We start from the raw sequence: 18,140 nt of genomic DNA, 5'->3' as shown, positions 1-18,140 counted from the left end.
GTATGTTAGCAGTACAGTATATGTTAGTGCAAATGTCTTACAGGAAAATCATAATGAACCTAAAATTGTGTCCCCCCCCCCCCTACGCAGGTTGAATAGCTGTTGTAATGAACTGTAACTTGACCTTGAGGGAAAACATACTCAAATGCACAAAGAATGTTACCTTGGGATAATTTGACTAAAACGTAGAACTCCAAATATTTGCTTTAGTAGCTATTCAGTGGAAAAACTACTTCACTACCAAAGTACCCGGTAAATAATTTCTCGTGTATTTTAATCAGATTGTAAACATCAAACAGACCAAAATACAGGAATCCAATTATATTGTTAAACATTGTCCACTCAAACCTAGGGCTGTGCAATTAGTTGAAAAGCAATTACAATTACACGCTACAATTAAAACAATTGCATAATTGTACAATTAATACACATTCATATCCAATGCAATTTGTTTAGTCAAGGAAACAATAGTTGAATGTATGGACTTGCACCATTTATATATATTTATAAAATAAAATATAAATTTTCTTTGGTCCAAAAGGAACTTGCGTAGCCATAGTATTTCAAAGAAATGTTTCCAAATATTATTTTTACATTTAAACATTGTCTTTTTTGTAACCCAAACATAAATGCTCATTTGAACAATCAGAATTTCAATTATTGCCAGCCCAGAATAATCGTAAATTTTCATAACCGATGAGCCCTACCCAAACCTAATCTTTATTGTTCTGTAAAGATAGAATTCTTGATTCAGAATGACTCTAGGATTGATAAGGTTGTGCAAGTATACCTAATAAAGTGAATGAGTGTGGCTGGTGTCAAGGTGTACTCTATGTATCATAGCCAAGTGAGTGGCGAAAACAGCATTGTAAAAGCCCTCGGCTGCTTCAGGGTTCGCCCCGCTGTTGATGTCAGGGCGATGCTGTGATCTCAGTATTCACAGGTCAAATGTTATTGCGGCATCACAGTGAGACAGAGAATCAATACTGATCTAACTAGGCTGGCTGGGAACGGCTGGCGAGCCCGAGTTTAGAGGCACACTCTTCTCACCGGTGGCACTCCCCTGATTTATTGCAGTTGTTACTGTGAAAATTGACTCCGAGGGTTTTCATTTAACGGCATACTATACAGTTTGTGGCTGTACGCTTGAAACTGCGTTTGACCTTCAATCCCAGGGAAAGGATCAAGAAATAGAATGAAGCAAGAGTCATTTGACTTGATTTCAGACAAATAATAAAATCAGCATGTATTTGGGGGTAAAAGGACACACTATTGTCCACATTATTTAAGTGAGGGGAGTCGGGGGGACAAAACGGAACCCGCTCAGTGCTTATACTGAGAGTTTTGTCCTTTACCACCATCTGCTGGACAATAGCTTCTCTTAGTCAAGCAAGCTTTCAGAATTTCAACTTCTCTCCAGTAAATATTAGCCAATTTCTCTAGTCCTTCATGAAATGAGACTGGTGATCTGTATTGAATCAAAATAAAACATTTGCTTTTAGTAATTTGGAAAAGCAGTGGTGAACATTATTAGCAATTCTCTGATGTTACGATTCAAAGCAGTAGCTAAATCAACTTTAATAGGTGTTTACATTTTCTCGTGTCAGTTTGAAATAATGTTGTTTTAATAAAGGAATGAAAATTAAAAAACGTTTTAAATCCAATTCATCGATTAATCAATTATTAAAATAATTGTTGATTGCAGCACCAGTTGGAAGTGTGTATTATAGAAAAATATTCTCATGAAAAGAAAGCCCCGGCAAAGAAACAATTTCTTGCGTCTTGCTGTGTTCATTTTTTTTTTTAATCACAAAAACAAATGATGCAACAGAAATGATGCTGTAATGGAGTAGTACTTTGCTGTCATTATGTTATTTTGAGTGTAACACACGCTCGTGCAATTTGATGGAGCCCCTTTTCGAGTCGAAGCTGTGTTTCCATTGCCTCAGAACATTACATCCTCTGACATAATTTTCCTGGACTTGACCCTCACTTATTAAACTGAAACTGCTCTTTAAAGGCTCACCCCGACCAACTTGAGACTGCATCATACTTTCACTCCAACGCATCCTTCTGTCTGCTGCTGTTTGCCGCCTCAGCTCAGTGAAGGAGGACTGGTGAATGAAATTACCGCAGTTGGTCTTGTCGGAGGCTCTCTTTTCCCAGAATGCCTGAGTAATTATCCTAATGAAGCAGGAAAATTGAATTACCAAAGTGCAGCAAGAAACAAATGAATCCATTTAGTGATGACATGCAACATCAACCATTGTTTCCTTTTTCCCTCCACCTCAGATGATTTGCTCAACATGCTCACTCATTTTGTGTTTTTTTTTTGGTTTCATTGATGAAGCACAAATATTGAGTGTGCTGTGGGATAATAATTATGGATTCCTTGTAAATGTGGATTTGTGAGTCTGTTTCTAGAATACACGATATGAGGGGATGGGGTCTGGATATTTCTAGGAGTAAAAAGTAAACAAAAAGTGCTTGGTTTCCAACATGCAAATTCTTGCCATTTGTCTGGGGTAATATGCGCCCCCTTGTGGAGACGGTTAAAGAGGTCCTCAAGGATTTGGATAAACATTTAAAACAGACATTTTAGTGTGTACACCTGCAGTGACTAATCATAACAAATACAAATATTCTTTTAATATTCTTTGAAGAACTTTGTTACAGTAACAGCCGTGCTCAAAGCGCTAAATCAATAAATATGAGGTGTGTTGAGTTGAGCGTCCAATGGACAGCTGTAAATAATAACGCCATCTAGTGGAGGGATGCAGTCAATACTTGCACCAAAAGTCTTTGGGTTCAACATTTTTACTTCTGTAGTATGGTGCAACGGGTTTGTTATTGTGTCTTGAATAACAGTCTTGTTATAGGTAATCCTTTAGCAACCTTAAACATTCAAATAGATGTTTTAACTTGAGTCATCTTTTAGCAACCTTAAACATTCAAACAGGCATTTCAACGATCTCCTTTACGAAAAAAACCCAAATGCCAGTAGCCACAAAAATGATAAGTTATAAAACAATATCTATTGTAATCATAGATGGTGATATATTCAGTCTACCTTATGCTATGTAATAATAATACCAGCAACATTATGCTATGCAGTAAGATTATGTACAATACGTTCACGTTGAATATGACGAATATATCAATTACTAAAATATGTTGGTTTGTAGGGCAGAAAGGGACACAGAAATTCTCAGAGTTTAACCATCCTCTGTATTATCTCAGTGTTGAGTAAGCACCTGTCCCAGAGCAGCCTTGTACCCATCAAACCAATTTTCCCAATATAAATCCAGGTTATTGGACTCCTGCGTGGGGTTCTCCTTTAACAGACCTGTTTGTTTCTGTTTCATCAAAATGCTATGTCAGCACTCTTCTGTCTTCAAGATTGAGTTTTCGTGAAATCATATTCTGGAAAAATATCATGGTGCCTCGCTCTGAATGTTGATGGCCTGAGGCACTGTTGTCTAAAGTGTCCTCCAAGAAAAAAAGTGCCTCTCAGCACACTTTGACAGCTTCAATCAATGATCATGCCCTTGCTGTTGCCTGTGATGTTATTCGTGCCGTTGTCACAAAGGTCTTCTTCATTTTAATGTCACTTGTAAAATGATCACGAGTTTGTGTGTATCCAATACATATGGAAAGTACACGAGTACCTCGAGGGACCTAACTTAGGAGTTTTTCAAGGTAGGCCCGACGATTTGGTTTGTGACGGGTTGTAAACAGAAATTTGTGGTATGTATTTCAAAACTTGTAACTTAAATGTACGCTGGATTAATTCTAACACAATGCAAACTATAGCATCAGTAAGATTTATATCATTGTAGCAGTTGTTGGAGCAACAATACTCCCAGCCATATATAAACCAAATGTTAAATATAATATTGTTATAACTTCGAATACATTGTGCATCCATGATGTAGGCAAGCCTCCTGGTGGTCATGGAACACCGGGAGGAGCAGAACAATGTCAATGGGCAGTGAAGCATGAAATCACTCTGCACAAACAGTATAACTCTTTCCATTCTATCCATCCATTTTCTGAACTGCTTCTCCTCACAAGGGTCACAGTTGTGCTGAAGCGTTTCATATTAATCAAGGATAATACTGTAGACTGTTATTTTTCCTACAGTATTTTGTTGGTGGTTTTTGGTGGGGCGGAAAGGATTCATGACATCTCTATACATTTAAATGGGGAAAGATAAACTGAATGAGTTTACTAAATTTTCGAATGAGCCTGTAAAAAAAATTTAAAAAAAATGGTAAAAGCTCTGAATCCTTTCCAAATGCGCTGTATGTGGAGTACTGTTTTCCAAGCAGGGCATCTTTTCTGCCTTATTAACTGTGTCCCGTTGCCTACGGCGGTCATTAATAAATGACCCATTTGCTTAATTGCAAAGAGCTTGCAGGACAAAGGCTAAGCAAAAAAAAAAAAAAACACCAAGAGCCTTTTACAGTTTCTTCCTAAGCGTGAGCGAACAGGTAAGAGAGGTGGTCGAAACTAAATGAATATACGTAGCGTAAGTTGTAAGAGAGCCCTGCAGCATTAGCAGCAAATGAGCTCGGGGCCGGCATGTCACATTGAATTTCTCCGTGACTCGTTTTTCAGACATGTGCATCGCTGCTTTGCATCTAATGTGAGTGTGACACAACAGAAGCTTTGGGTCGTTGTCTCCGTGCCATTGTGCTGAACAAGGTCCCCAAAAGTCACTCAGTCGCAGTGACCATCTGTCATGGCCGCCGTTTGTCCACAAGCTGTGGCTGCCATTTGCTTGCTAATAAATGTCACACGGAGGTTTGTCCTAATTACTCTCCACCAACGCGGGTCACTGCTAGGACGGGGGCTCAACTACAGTGAGAGTTGACGAAAAGGACATGAAGATTGTGTTTCCTCCTGTTTCCATCCTTTGTGTGACACAATTATCCTCCTAAAATATAAAAATATACAGTTGTGGTTAGTCCATTGACTTGAATATCATGTCAACATTATCGTTTTATTGGCTACGGCGACATAGCCGCATTCCAATTTTAATCTCCTGAATGGAATATGCGGAACAAAACTTAAAAAGTTATATTTTAATCTTTGCATCTATTTTGGGGGAATATCCAGTTCATGTTAGTGTAACTGCATATATTTATCATTCGATGACTGTCTTCCTCGTGTATTGACAATGTATTACATACGTTTATAACAAAAACTCTTAACGTTTTACTATATGAAGTAGCTATAGAACAGTATATTGCCACAGACAATCCAATGAGTCAAAAAAAAAAAAATCACCAAACACATTCAAAGTGAAATGTGGCCTAATAAAGTGGTTTGGGTTTGAAAAACCTTAAAGCGCCTTAAGTGTCCCAGCGCTGTCACAAATTGCTAGTGAACGCGAACTGTGTATGCTCTTTTGTGAGAGATGACAAAAGTTGTTGTTATTAGAGTAGAATGGTAGGCTTTGTCTCCACTTTCTATATGTGCAGGCCTGAGTTACATCCCAATGGAGCTTCTTTTGTCCAGGCATGGTGGAAAGCTGGTGTGTGTGACTGAGCAGAGGCTGACATCAGGATGGGAGGGGAATGTGAAGCTATCAGATAGATAGGACTCTGGCTTCAGGTGGGGTCACGTGACACCGAGAAAACAAAGAGGAACTTGGCCTTGGGGCAAGGGAATGCGAAACAAGACAGACAGAAAGACAGACTCACTTGGCAAGAGTTTTGTTTTTGTACACCAGCCTTAAACTTGAGACGTGGACCTTGTATGAGTTCCAGACGGTTTGAGGACTTGTGGTTGAGGTGAGAAGCAGGCCACTAGGGGAGTAGCACTGACATTTTCCACACACCTTTTACTTGAAGGGGAAGTCAACCACCAAATTTTCATTGTAGGTTCTGTGCAGCCCAACTCGTAAAAACACAGTGTTTGGATTCATGTTTCATTTGTGGAATATGAACTAAACAGTCAAAATCCATTTCTTTTTTGAAGTCCAAACAAATCAGATATTGACCAGCTTTTGCAGTTTTTGTAATGGTTTCCGGCGAATCTTAACTTGGGTCACATAAAACAAAACCATTTCTCGAGAGGCCATGTTTGGCATTCTTGCTTGTGGAAAAAGTGCTTATTTGTCTCTAAACGGTAAGTCAGTGAGGTGTTGACCAACAAATCAGTTAACTCCTCACGATTTCATCTCTTCTGAACTGTTTCCATAAACTATTAGGGTAAAAGTAATCCCCAGCAGGTGCTTAGAAAAAAGTGATAGCATCTCACTTTGACCACACACAGCACCAGTGATGAAGCGCCCACACAAACACATTTCCCTCCCTCTCTTGACCCTCCTGCGTGAATAAAAGTAATTTACTGCCCCTGAACACAACGGTGCCTCGCAGTTTCTGCACGGCAAGTTCAACTTAATCAGCGCCGAAAGCCCGCTTGTGACAGCAGCTTGATCACAGACGAGCAGCGCGGAATACAAGATTGGAAAGATGTCACGGCACAGTGGGAGGAGAAGGACATGCTCCTTTTCATCGACATGCACACGCGTAACTCTTCTTTCCACACACATGCACACATGCATGCGTCTTGAAAAAGTAGTCATGGATCTGCATATCGTTTCATTGCTTAGAGCACATCCCAGCAGGCTCAGGATCATATTGTTCAGCATCCAAGCTTCAGTCACACTATTTCCCTACATTTGCATCAATTCTTTGTTTTCATAATTTGTTCTTTTGTTTGCATTCGGTTCCTTCTTGGAAAACATGCAGCACGTGTGCTCGTTTTTGCATCTTGTAGTATGGAAAATCTTCTCCTCAGGGATTAATCTATAACTTGTACGTGTGTGTCAGTGGTTCACGATAAATGAGCCAGTGTGCATGACTGGTCACGTGATGTGATGTGGTGTGTGAGACCGGTAACTGCGGGCCCTGATGGGATGTTTTCCTTGTGATTTGGCCAACACGACATCCACTTCTGTTTTATGTTTCCTTGCCCTTACACTTGTGATTGTTCATGTGAATGTGTTATTTGAGAGTTGAAATGAGCCTGTCACTAGTGAATGATGCGACTAATCAGGTGGGACACTGCAAACGCCAAGGAGAAAGTCCCAAATATAGTCATGATTGGTGTGCATTATACGCACTCAAAACTGCTAGCTTGTTTTCCTAACCAACTCGCTGAGTCGCTGTGGATTTTGAGAGGGTTGATTTATTTTTACCCAAGGGTTAATTATTTTTGACTCAGCAGACTGGCTTGAAGTCCGCTAAACAATCATGGCTAAGCTCACGTACACAACAGCACTAAAGCACACTTTTGGAGCAGATAGGAAACCAATTGCTTTATTTCTGACATGAGTATAATTTCTTCCATTGGCGGTTGAAAGTAGCAAGTGGAAATGCATGACGGCCCTGTGTTGCCGTTATTCAAATACGGCCCATGTAATTATTATTGGCTTTCCAAACGTTTCCCAAATTAGAGTTTCGACCTTGCGAGGAATATTGACTGCATTGAAACGTAGCCAGCATGGCTTATTTGACCCCTTTTTGGATCAAATTTACGCGCTGGGTAAAATCCTTGGGTAAGAAAAACCCAGCAACGACTTGGTCTCTTTTGGACCTCGTGCTTGGTTTCATATTTCACCCAATTTGGGTTGCTTTGAACTCCCAGTTTTAAGAGTTTTGTCCAATGTTCAACTATACTGCTAAGAAATGGAATAGAATCCACCACAAAAGTTGCTTTGTAATAACTTTTGTGAGGTTTACAAAAGCACCTGCACATCCCAGCAGTACTTAATAGCATTACAGTAACACAGCTAGCTCTCCAATTGGGCCTGACAACTTCTTAACCTTCTATTCCAAATCCACCCTTCTGACATAATGAAGCCCGTAGGGACAGAACTTGTGAAGGTTGAGACAACAGCCTGCCTACAAATCCTACATCTATCCATTTGGTGATCCAATAACTGATAAATGTGCTTTGTCACACTCATTCCCTTTGGTAAATATTGATTTTGCTTTTGGTTGCAAAGCTATTGGGTTGGAGACAACTACCGAAATTAGTAATGCTCTCGTTCATTATCCTCCGCTGTTTATTTACTTAATTTGATTGGAGCATCACCTTCACAAAGGCACAAAGTGCCCCCATCCTCTAGCCTGACAAGCCAGACCCAATGTTGTACCGGGAGGCCGTTCACCTCGGCTCGGCTAGGCTTAAAATAAACCGGCAAATCCAATTTGTTTACGTGCTGTGATGTATCCTTTGTGAGCAATGTCACTCTTCCATCCCGCAGCAATCGAACATTAAACTCAGTTTATATAACCCAAAACAGACAGAGGCTTTAAAACCCTCAGCAGAGCACTGGAAGCATTATTTTAAAGATGGATGGACGGATGGACGGATGGACGGATGGATGGATGGATGGATGGATGGATGGATGGACGGACACATGGATGGATGGACACATGGATGGATGGATGGATGGATGGATGGATGGATGGATGGATGGAAATGGACTTCCTGCCAACCAGTCCAGGGTCTAACCTGCCTTTTAGTTGATGTCAATTGGGATGAACTCCAACTCGTACGTGACTGAAGAGCATCAGCGCTATCGAAAATAGATGGAGCCTATAGTCAAATTCCTATTCCCCAAGTTCATTGTCTTTCTTTTCCTTCAATGATGATTATTTTCTCACATATCTCCTCCTCATCAGTCATCCTAGTAACTCGTGTCGAAGCTTCTCCTCTTTCTCCAGGGCCGCTCTAATTGAACATGGGGTCGGTGGTGGTACAGATTCTTCCAGCTGAGTAGAGGAGAAAGACTTTAATTCCAGCTCTCAGGATGGGACTGTGACACACAATGGCCTCGCCATCCTCTCTGCCCCCATGGATTCTCTGCTGAAAGCCTTCTCCTCAGGCAGCTTTTTAATAGGCCCTCTGTAACGCTACAAGCACACACACATAAACACACATGTATCGACGCACAAGCGCACATGCACCTTTGCAACAAAACGCATGTACCACGTCAGCTCATACGCACACACATTGAAAGTCGTTGACCCCCTGTGTGTCACTAGTGCTGCGGCTCACACTCCTTTGGCCTGTTTGAAGTGCTCCTAAGGCCACATGACAGCCTTTTAACTCTCCATATCATGCAGAGGTGGAGCCGCTAAGCAAAGGGTACTTCTCTGACGAGTCATAATTGTAAGAAAAGCACCGAAAAGCAGACTTTATGCAAGGTTCTGAGTGATTTTCTCCCATGTATTTTTGAAGCACTTGATGCGCGCTGATTCACAAGGAAAGAAAGAGCTGTGACAGCGGGGTGCTGCTCCTGATTTTGAAGTGTAGAAAAAGTAAAGAGAAGCTTGTTTAAGGGCAGATCGTGCAAGTATAGACGTAATGTTGATTTTAAATGTTTAGTTTAGTTGGCCTTGGTTGTATTCCCCCCCTAAAGAGTTACAGGAGGACATGATGCATTCTGTGATGCTGGTCGAAAATTGTACACTGATAATAATGCTTTACTTGTTTCATGATGTATGCCATGCTACATCACGTTATTTGGGGAAGCGATCACACGAAAAAGAGATCACCATTCATGAGTGAGCCATGTGGAAACACCATGACATCATTTAATCACAGTGCCGCATTTGGCAATGTGGTTCTTCTTTGTGATACGCACACAACTGCAGCCATAATAATACACTTGGTTTTAAATGAATGCTTCTGTGACAGTCTCAATTACAAGTGAGCATTAATGTCATTGGAAATGTACAATTATTTTGGTATTGTGTTTATTACAGTTTGGTCGGTTTTTAATAGAAATGAGCTGGAAAGCCACTTTATGGTGTTAAAAACGTGACAGCAGGGCTCCCCTATTTGTGTGACAAAACAAAACAACAAAAACTTCATTCAATTTGGACAACATGGCCGAAAATAAGCAATAACTGTGCTCCTCATCTTTGAATTTGTGCTTAACTTCACGTTTCTTCAATGTCGTGTTGTGATTTCTCTTCACTGCCTTGGAAGAAGCGCAGATTTACAGCTGACTGGCAAACAAACAAACAAACAAACAAACAAACAAACAAACAAACAAACAAACAAACAAACAAACCGTGGCTCGAACTCAAAATGTGTCCAGGGCAGGAATAATTTTAGGCTTAGGTTTTTTTCCCCTCAAGTTTCTGTGAGAAAAGTGCACTAAAGCTATGATTGAAATTGTGAGGGAAACTGTAGATCAAGGCAGCAATTGAACCTCTGCCATTACTTCCTTATTTTGAAGGAAATTTACATAATAAATGAGATCAAATGGCACAAATAAACCTTGGATCAAACATTATTGTGACTTCTGAGGTTGTTTAGGTCAAGCTGTCTTTACAAAAAAAGCTTATTTTAAAAAGCCCTGCAAATTTGAGTTCTCCAAATTCCATACACTATTCAAGGCCTGAATTTGTAGAATTCCAAATAAATAAATAAAAATCAAACAATTGGTTCCATTGGGGTAAATATGTGTGTATCATTCTGATTCTTTATATGCCATTCTGTTGCCAAATAATGTCCAGGTTATAGCTCAGCTAATGGTGCATTCATTTGGAACATTGTAATGATTTTTCGATAGGAACTACTTGAGATGTCTGAAGAGTTGCACATTATCAACTGATCTTCCCAAACAATCAGGACAGAGAGTATTTAACAACAACTTCACTAAAATAGTGAAAATTAAACACTATTCGTGAGAAGAGCGCAGTAAGAATAACTCATGTAACTTTAATTATCAATTGTTGTAAATTCTCATGAGTTTAGCTTTTATTGTGGAATTTAGAAGCGATGAAAGTGAAAAGGACAGTTTTTATTTTTAGAAAATTCCACCGAAATCCTTGTCCTATTGCTAGTACAATTGTTCCCATTTTCCATCATTTTATAGACCTGGGAATTTATGATTTCAAATTCCATACTTTTCTTTCTTGCTTAGGAACCCTGTTATAAATAAATTAGGCTACATGTGGGTTTGTACTCCGGCCAGCAGTTTTTGGTGCGGTGCTATATTTGTTCAGCCCAGGCTATTGGATCTTTGCTGATGTGTTTTTGCCTTGAATAAGAATTCTACCCGCTGGAAAGAATCGAGGTTGGTGTGCAACATCTTGGCATTCATCTCTTCCCTTCTTTTCGCGCCATCGTCTCTCCTCCGTCACCCTGTGGCCTGAGTTTTCCATTTCCTGCAGCCACCATCTTACAATCTCCCCGGACTGGACGTGTGCCTTAGCGACATAAAAAGACCGTGTTCAGTCAGGATGGGACGTGCGAGAGCCAGCTTATCCGCTCAGTGTGACACCTATTTGCTATCGATCTGGACAGTGTGGAGGGGAGCAAGGGCACCTTTTTGTTTGTATCTAGAAGGAGGAAAAAAACAGGGGAAACAAAATTGTCGGTTGTTGTTTCTATTGGCCTCGGCGTGCTTATCTGATTGATAAACAAGGTCGTTTCGAGGATGCCACAGCGGCAGAAAACGAGGCGGCTGATGCAGCAGCAAGCTTGTAAACCGGCGCTCTGTGCCAGTGTGTATAGGGCATGAGGCCATTGATCTGTAGGGAGAATTAATTTGCTCTGACACTAAAGCAGGGGAGAGCTACCTTTATGTAGTTAGCTGGTGTCGGAGCCAGGCAACGTTCAATGTTCTTGCTAACCGGGGCAAAAAAAGCAGAGCACTTACAACGGTGCCAAATAAGCTATTTTGATGCACACAAACAGCCAAGGACAATAATTCCAATCTTTTTCAGTGGAATAAAAGCATTTTCTAGCAGACTGAAGAAGTTCCATATGGTGAGAGTTCAGCAACTTCCTGCCTATTTGCACTTTGCCTTTTATGAATTCACCCTCAAGATGGTGCCATAATCCTAGTTCAGTAGGAAAGTAGTAATTGATGTCAAGGAATTATGTTTTATGTCAGGAAGGAGATATGTTTAGCTTGCGGTGTTTGCGGACGTGACATGTTTTTGCAGTGCTGAGTGGCTAATGAAAGGTCCGTTTTTCAAAAACCATATGAGGCCGATACTTTTGCCCAGGCATCGAAAATCCATCCACATAACGCGTGTAACTTCCTCGGCGCTGCCTCCCAGGCTTGGTAAATGTGTGGTCACTGTTGATGTGGCATTCTCTCCGAGGCACAGGAAGTGGGTTTTCGAAAATACAATTAAATGACATATGTTACGAAACAATTATTTTGGATCCAATTTAAAATTGTCCCAAAACATCAGCGTATTCCTACACCCAGGAGATTTGGAGTTCAGTGCTCCGACTGATATTTATTGTTGTGCATCAAATAATGTGGTTTCAGTGCAACATAATATGGTCTCGCATGTATTACCCACAGCGTCGACGAGTTACGCAATCAGCCTGAACACAAAATACACACACTACCCAACACAGCGAAACAAGCCGTGTTGTTGTTAAACGAATTTGGTTACTGTATTTGAACTTTATTTACATAGCGAATCACAGCATATATGTATCCCGATAGCTTTACAACAGAGGTTTACAAAATAATGTCAATTTTTATTCACAATTACTGAATTAGATGCAGTTCTCTCATGCACGTCATTCCGTTTTAGTCTTTGAATAAAGAAAGATCAATATTTTTATGAGAATGGCCCTAATGGTACTATATTAGCCGTCTGAATGCACCCGTGTGTAATACATACATGTCAATTGAGAGGAAACCAATTCATCGAATCTTAGCAAGTGTGTGGCCTTGAAGTATAAGTTGTTGTACGACAATCCAGCTAATTTGCTCACGTATTAATTAATCACTTGGGAAAGAAATGAATATGAATATAGCAATGTACGTAGCTACTGTGTATCCATCAAGTGAGCAGAACACAAAGTCATAATGACATAGTGATGAATGGGGATTAATAGTTAAACACAGGAATGAATGCGCCTGTGGATGAGTTCATCATGAATTTGTCATCCTCTCAATGTATGATTTGATGTCTGAAAAGATTTCCACATCACAGATTATAGTGTGCATTTGTATTTCTTTCACAATTTAAAACACTTTGCAGGTGTCGTAATAGTGGTCTGTGACGTGCTTGCACTAAAATATCATGAGGTTCGGGAATTACAACCCCCCCCCCCATCTTTTTAGAGGCTTCCTGAAATGTAAATGAGCTACTGCCAGCCAACAAGTATTCCAGAGGCTGATGGTTCCAATAATTGAGCTGAATGAGGCGAGAATCTCTTGAAATGGTTGAATTTCAGTTGGCGAATATGAACTTTGAGTATACGACAGTGAATGAGGAGGACTCAAACAATAAGCACAAGTAGTTACATCTTTTATATCTCTGAGAACCATGTGGCATATTTTGTAGTTTCATTGGATTTTATAATTCACCCTGAACTGTAATTAACCAGGTCTCGCAAAGGCGATTGCGCCTAGTGATGAAATCTTTTTATCATTATTACAGAGTCCCGCTCATCCCGACTCACAATTCGCCCTAAGGCGCGCCGATGTGCGCATGTTTGTGTTTGACAACAAAGGGGCTCTCCCAGGCTCCGGGCTCCGCAGGTAATGAGGACTCGTCTGCTGAAACGTCCATGTTCTCTTCATCCCTGTGGGTTTGTGTGAGGGTGTGGCCCAACGTGCGTGTCTGGGAAGATGTGATTTCGCAATGACAAAGCTCTGTAATAGTACGCTAGGCCTCAGGACTCTGGATAATCCGTCGGTTAACCAACAAAGCTCCCGGAACACCCACACTCCAAAGGTTCTAAAGGCCTCACAGTGGGTGACAGTGGAAGGAATAAGAACAGACTTGAAGAGAATAAAGTTTTTTTTTTTCCTTAACAATGTAACTGGAGGGCCATGTAGCTTTCATGCAGATTAACAGTGCTCCTTCCAAATCCTTCACTTTAACATCTCTCAGACTGTCCCTGTGAGGTGATTGCATGTTTCTTCTTGCACCGACTCTCATGCTTTTCCACCCCAAAATACAGTCTTACAGCAAATTAAATCTTGGAGATAAACGCCTTTGTGTGCTGGTGCTGAAGCTGTGTGTCTGCATCTTAAACAAGCAGCTTGGACAGATTGTCATCTTACTTTCTTCTGCTGATGCTTTATCTGAATCTCTCACACTGGTCCGTTGTTGGTAGGATTGATGGCACGCATCGCAAAGCTGGAAGACAGTCAGTACAATCCAAATGCATTGCCCCGTCATCTCTCTGCGTGTTAATGTATGATTTAGTCCGAGTGATCAGAGATGTTAACGGGCTACATTTTTGCAAAATATTGGCAATGAAATCTGAGTCAATCTTTAAAAGCAATAGATAAAAATACAGTCTGTGAATGGACTCCCAAGCTTGATTGCCGAAGCAATAGTGACGTAGTTCCGATCTTGCAGTGATCAGCAAATTTATTTCTTCAGAGACATTAAAGGCATTTTATTCATGTCACTCACCGCTCTAACAAAGCAGTCAGATTTCTCCACGTTTGAAAAGTGTGCTACCCACTGTTCAATGAAACTGGAAAATACTGCTCCCGTTTGACTTACTATTTTACTGGATGGATTTTTCTCTTTTCATTTTCCCAGCGTTGTGATAGGAGCAGGAAGTTAACTGGAAACTAATTTGCCGATCACTGGCGAGATTGAAAGTACATCGCTGCGTCACTGACTTGGTGCACAGTCCATTCATTAGAAAGGAAATATTTAACAGCTGAACATGCAACGCTCAATTGAACGGCAATTAACCCATCACGGATATTGTTTATCTTCAAGAGGTTTTGTGTAAGTACACACCCCATTGCCCAAAAACAATGTCTTTACATTTTACTCTTCTGGTTGGTTTGATTTGTTCAAAGTACTTGATGAGCAGTGTCTCTATTTAGTGAATAAACCTTTTCCATATCTCTTTGGAGGTCACCACTCTTTACATAATGCAGTTTTGCTTCTGAACCGGCTGGCAAAAGGCATTTAAAATTATTCAGTTATGTTTTGAGAATGAGTCTCCTCCGCAAGGTCTTTTAATCTCATCTTCTGTTTTGAATTGAAAATAATCAAATAATCAATTACAGGCATGATTACAATCCAATACAATTGAAGTCATTCTTAATGATAGATTTATGGATTCATTTTGATTGTAATGACAACCTCAATTACAACCAGAATGTTTACTCTTCAAGCCTTTATCCAACAAACCTGGACAATCCAATCCTCTAAAGTACGTAGAAAATCTAAACATGACATTTCTGTTCTAAATGACTCGCAATCTGTTTGCTGTGAGGGCAAAGCATTACTGCACTTTCTACATTTAATATTGACCTCTGGAACTCACTTTAAAATACAATGCATGATATCAATTTTTCAAATTCCACCTCAATAAAAAACATGAATGTGCAGGTGTAGGCATAAAAGCAGCAGTCATGTTATTTTCTGCAGGTTATCTGGGAGCATTGACTGCAGGGGGAGTCAACAACATTACCTTATTGAATGCAAATAGCCTTGTGTTCATCCACTGTTTTTTTCCCTTTTTTATTCCTTTGCAAGAATACGGCCGATTGCACAGCCTGGCTGAGCTTCAATACATTCAATACATCGAAAATGTCCCTATGTTGCCTTACTCCATTAGACTTGATTGCTTAGAGCATTTCTACCTTTGCATGCACTCTTGAAATTACATTTGTCCCTTCATTCCTCTAAACAAACTGTCAAAGCAATAGCTTCAGTTCACTTGTCTGGCATCTGTGGAGGCACTCGAGAACTTGTTTTTTTCATACCAGAAACTTGGCTTACTGCTGCCTGTCATGTAATTATCCCTTCAAATGAACAAATGCCTGGACACTGTCAAGCTTTAATGCATCAGAGCAAGCACATGCATTTGCTCTCGAAGCACCTCTCCATCAGTGAGTGTGTGTAATTGCTGGTCTCACCTCTGGGCTTTTAAGAAAAGAAGACAGGAAGTACTGATCGCCAGCTATTAGTCTAACAACCATTCATACATTTCTCAAGAGGGATAGTGGTGAAAGTTAATCAACAGAAGTGGTCCAGATCACTCCCAGTCTGTTTGCATTTTTATGTTTTGTGTGTATTGTACTGCGATTGATTACCAGACCCTCGCCCCCAGTCAGCCGGGATAGGCTCGAGCTCATCCGTGACCCTAATAGGGGTAAGTTTTGTAGAAAATCAATAGATTGATGCAAAAGCTTGTGTGTGGTCTTAGATTTGTTGCCGCAAATTGTAACATCAGCAATTTGCTTATCCATCTTGAGAATCCAGATGAATGACCAAGCTGTTTAAAGAGGGAGACTGACGGAATGGATATTTTGCTGGCGATAGACCATTAAAGACAGACTTTCCAAAAATGATGGGCCAAGCATTGACCGAAGTGGATTTTCCTATGTCCGTGTAATAATTTTCAACCGGGTCAAGTACCGACAAATCTTTCAGTCTGGCACTGATGGACCTTTCACCCATTTCACTGACGACTGACGGAAACAGGGACAGTCTGTCCTGCACATATGTTGACAGGGTTCATAAAAAAAAAAAAAACTCAAAATACGTGCAATAAGTTAAATCCATACATGTGACTACGGAATAGTTCATTTTGGACTCTTCTACTCTGTAGTGCTATAAAAATGCTGTATGGTGACTTTAAGTATTACCATAGTTTATTTTAGAGTCAACAAACAATGCTTCCTTTTTTTTTTTGGGGCTGGGACAGTCTGTGCTGGTAATGAGACCAAGTGTGGCCAGGCGGCTGGACAAATGAATAAAACAACTACAGAATCACTGGCTGTGTTTGATTCGCCTTCACTAATTGAAAGAGACCATCTGATAAATTGAGGGGATGGGATGTACATCAGAATAGCAAGAGGCACCTCTTTGTTGTCCCCCATTGCCAAGCAAATCACACCCCAGCCTGTGTTGGAACACCCAGAGGGGAGTGTGTTTCCTGTATGTGTGTGTGTCAGAAAGAGAAAGCGAGAGAGTGCGAAAGAGAGAGAAGCTAGGATGTGTGCACAAGCGGCCCCACTGAAAGCAAATGAAGGAGCACTTGTGTCAGCATTCTAGTGAAAGCAATGAGCCAAAAGCTACAACGCCACCCTTTTCTTTCTGTGCAGATTAGTAAGAACACGCCCGCTTCTTTTTCCATCTATTGGACTTAACACACACAGCTCCTGCGATAGTGGAAAAAATATATCCGCTTAAAGGGTCCGGTGGCTGGGTCATCGCGGGGCTTTTCCTCGTCGAGACGACGAGGCGTTCTAAAGCGGCCACGGCAGCGGCCTCCCCAAGGGAAAGATGCATTTCTGGATTGGAGACTCAGCTCGCTAGCTAATTGCATGTTGCAATTGCATGGGCTAATCGCTCATGCAAACAATGTGGCATTGGGCCCTGTTTGAGCCACACCCATAAAATCTGGAAAATCGAAATTGGGAAAATTTGTTTAATTAACAGCGTACCTCTTCAATTCAGTCCTACAATATGTTGTTGTTAGTCTTTGCACATTTTCAACAATTATCTTCTAACAAATAATATCCTCTGAAACACATCTGAATTTTTTATACAGGGTCTTTAACAGCAAATTTATCTCGCCTGTAATGTGATTTTACAGTGTACAGGGTTCCTCTGCTATTATATACAGTCAACCTGCTGTGAATAGCAAAAAGCTCCCATAGTATTTAGCTCATTTCCTAAAAAGGTTTACAAATGCCCACAGATGCCACAAGATGGTTTGCAAACCACCATTTGTGTCTAAATGAAGCACTTCACGTCACTGTCATATAGTTCCTTGGCATAGAAATGCCACATGGTGACGACACAGCACAGTTGGAGTCTTTCTTCCAGTATGTTTTCCAAAAGGAAATCTACAAATAGATGAATCCACCAATGTCTAACTGTGAATATGTAGGTGTTTTCTGTTGCTAAGATATGCTCATTTGTTGGCTGCCATAAGGACATCATTCAAGTGACAACTGCCTTCTTTGTTGTGTGACGTTAAAAAAGTAAGCCGAATCCCATTTTTCTTTTCACACTAATTGCTCTTTGCTAACATTGTCTCATTTGCATAAACCCAATGTCATGATTAATTGCGTTGCTCTGCCTTTTGTCTGCTGCAAATTAAAAGAACAAGAATACAAATATAAACTGGACTCAGTCTATTCC

The 18,140-nt window shown here is 40.5% G+C and overlaps 1 protein-coding gene across 3 annotated transcripts in view; it reads left to right on the top strand.

Moving 5' to 3' along the window:
* LOC147059179 (uncharacterized) overlaps positions 1–18,140 on the top strand; it is a 204,966-nt gene that overhangs the window by 5,848 nt on the left and 180,978 nt on the right. The window lies entirely within an intron of this gene.

This window comes from Syngnathus leptorhynchus, chromosome 3 (genome assembly GCF_054491065.1).
Source record: "Syngnathus leptorhynchus isolate UIUO chromosome 3, UIUO_Slep, whole genome shotgun sequence".
Taxonomy (NCBI): Eukaryota; Metazoa; Chordata; class Actinopteri; order Syngnathiformes; family Syngnathidae; genus Syngnathus; species Syngnathus leptorhynchus.
This window is presented reverse-complemented; position numbering and strand designations above follow the sequence as displayed.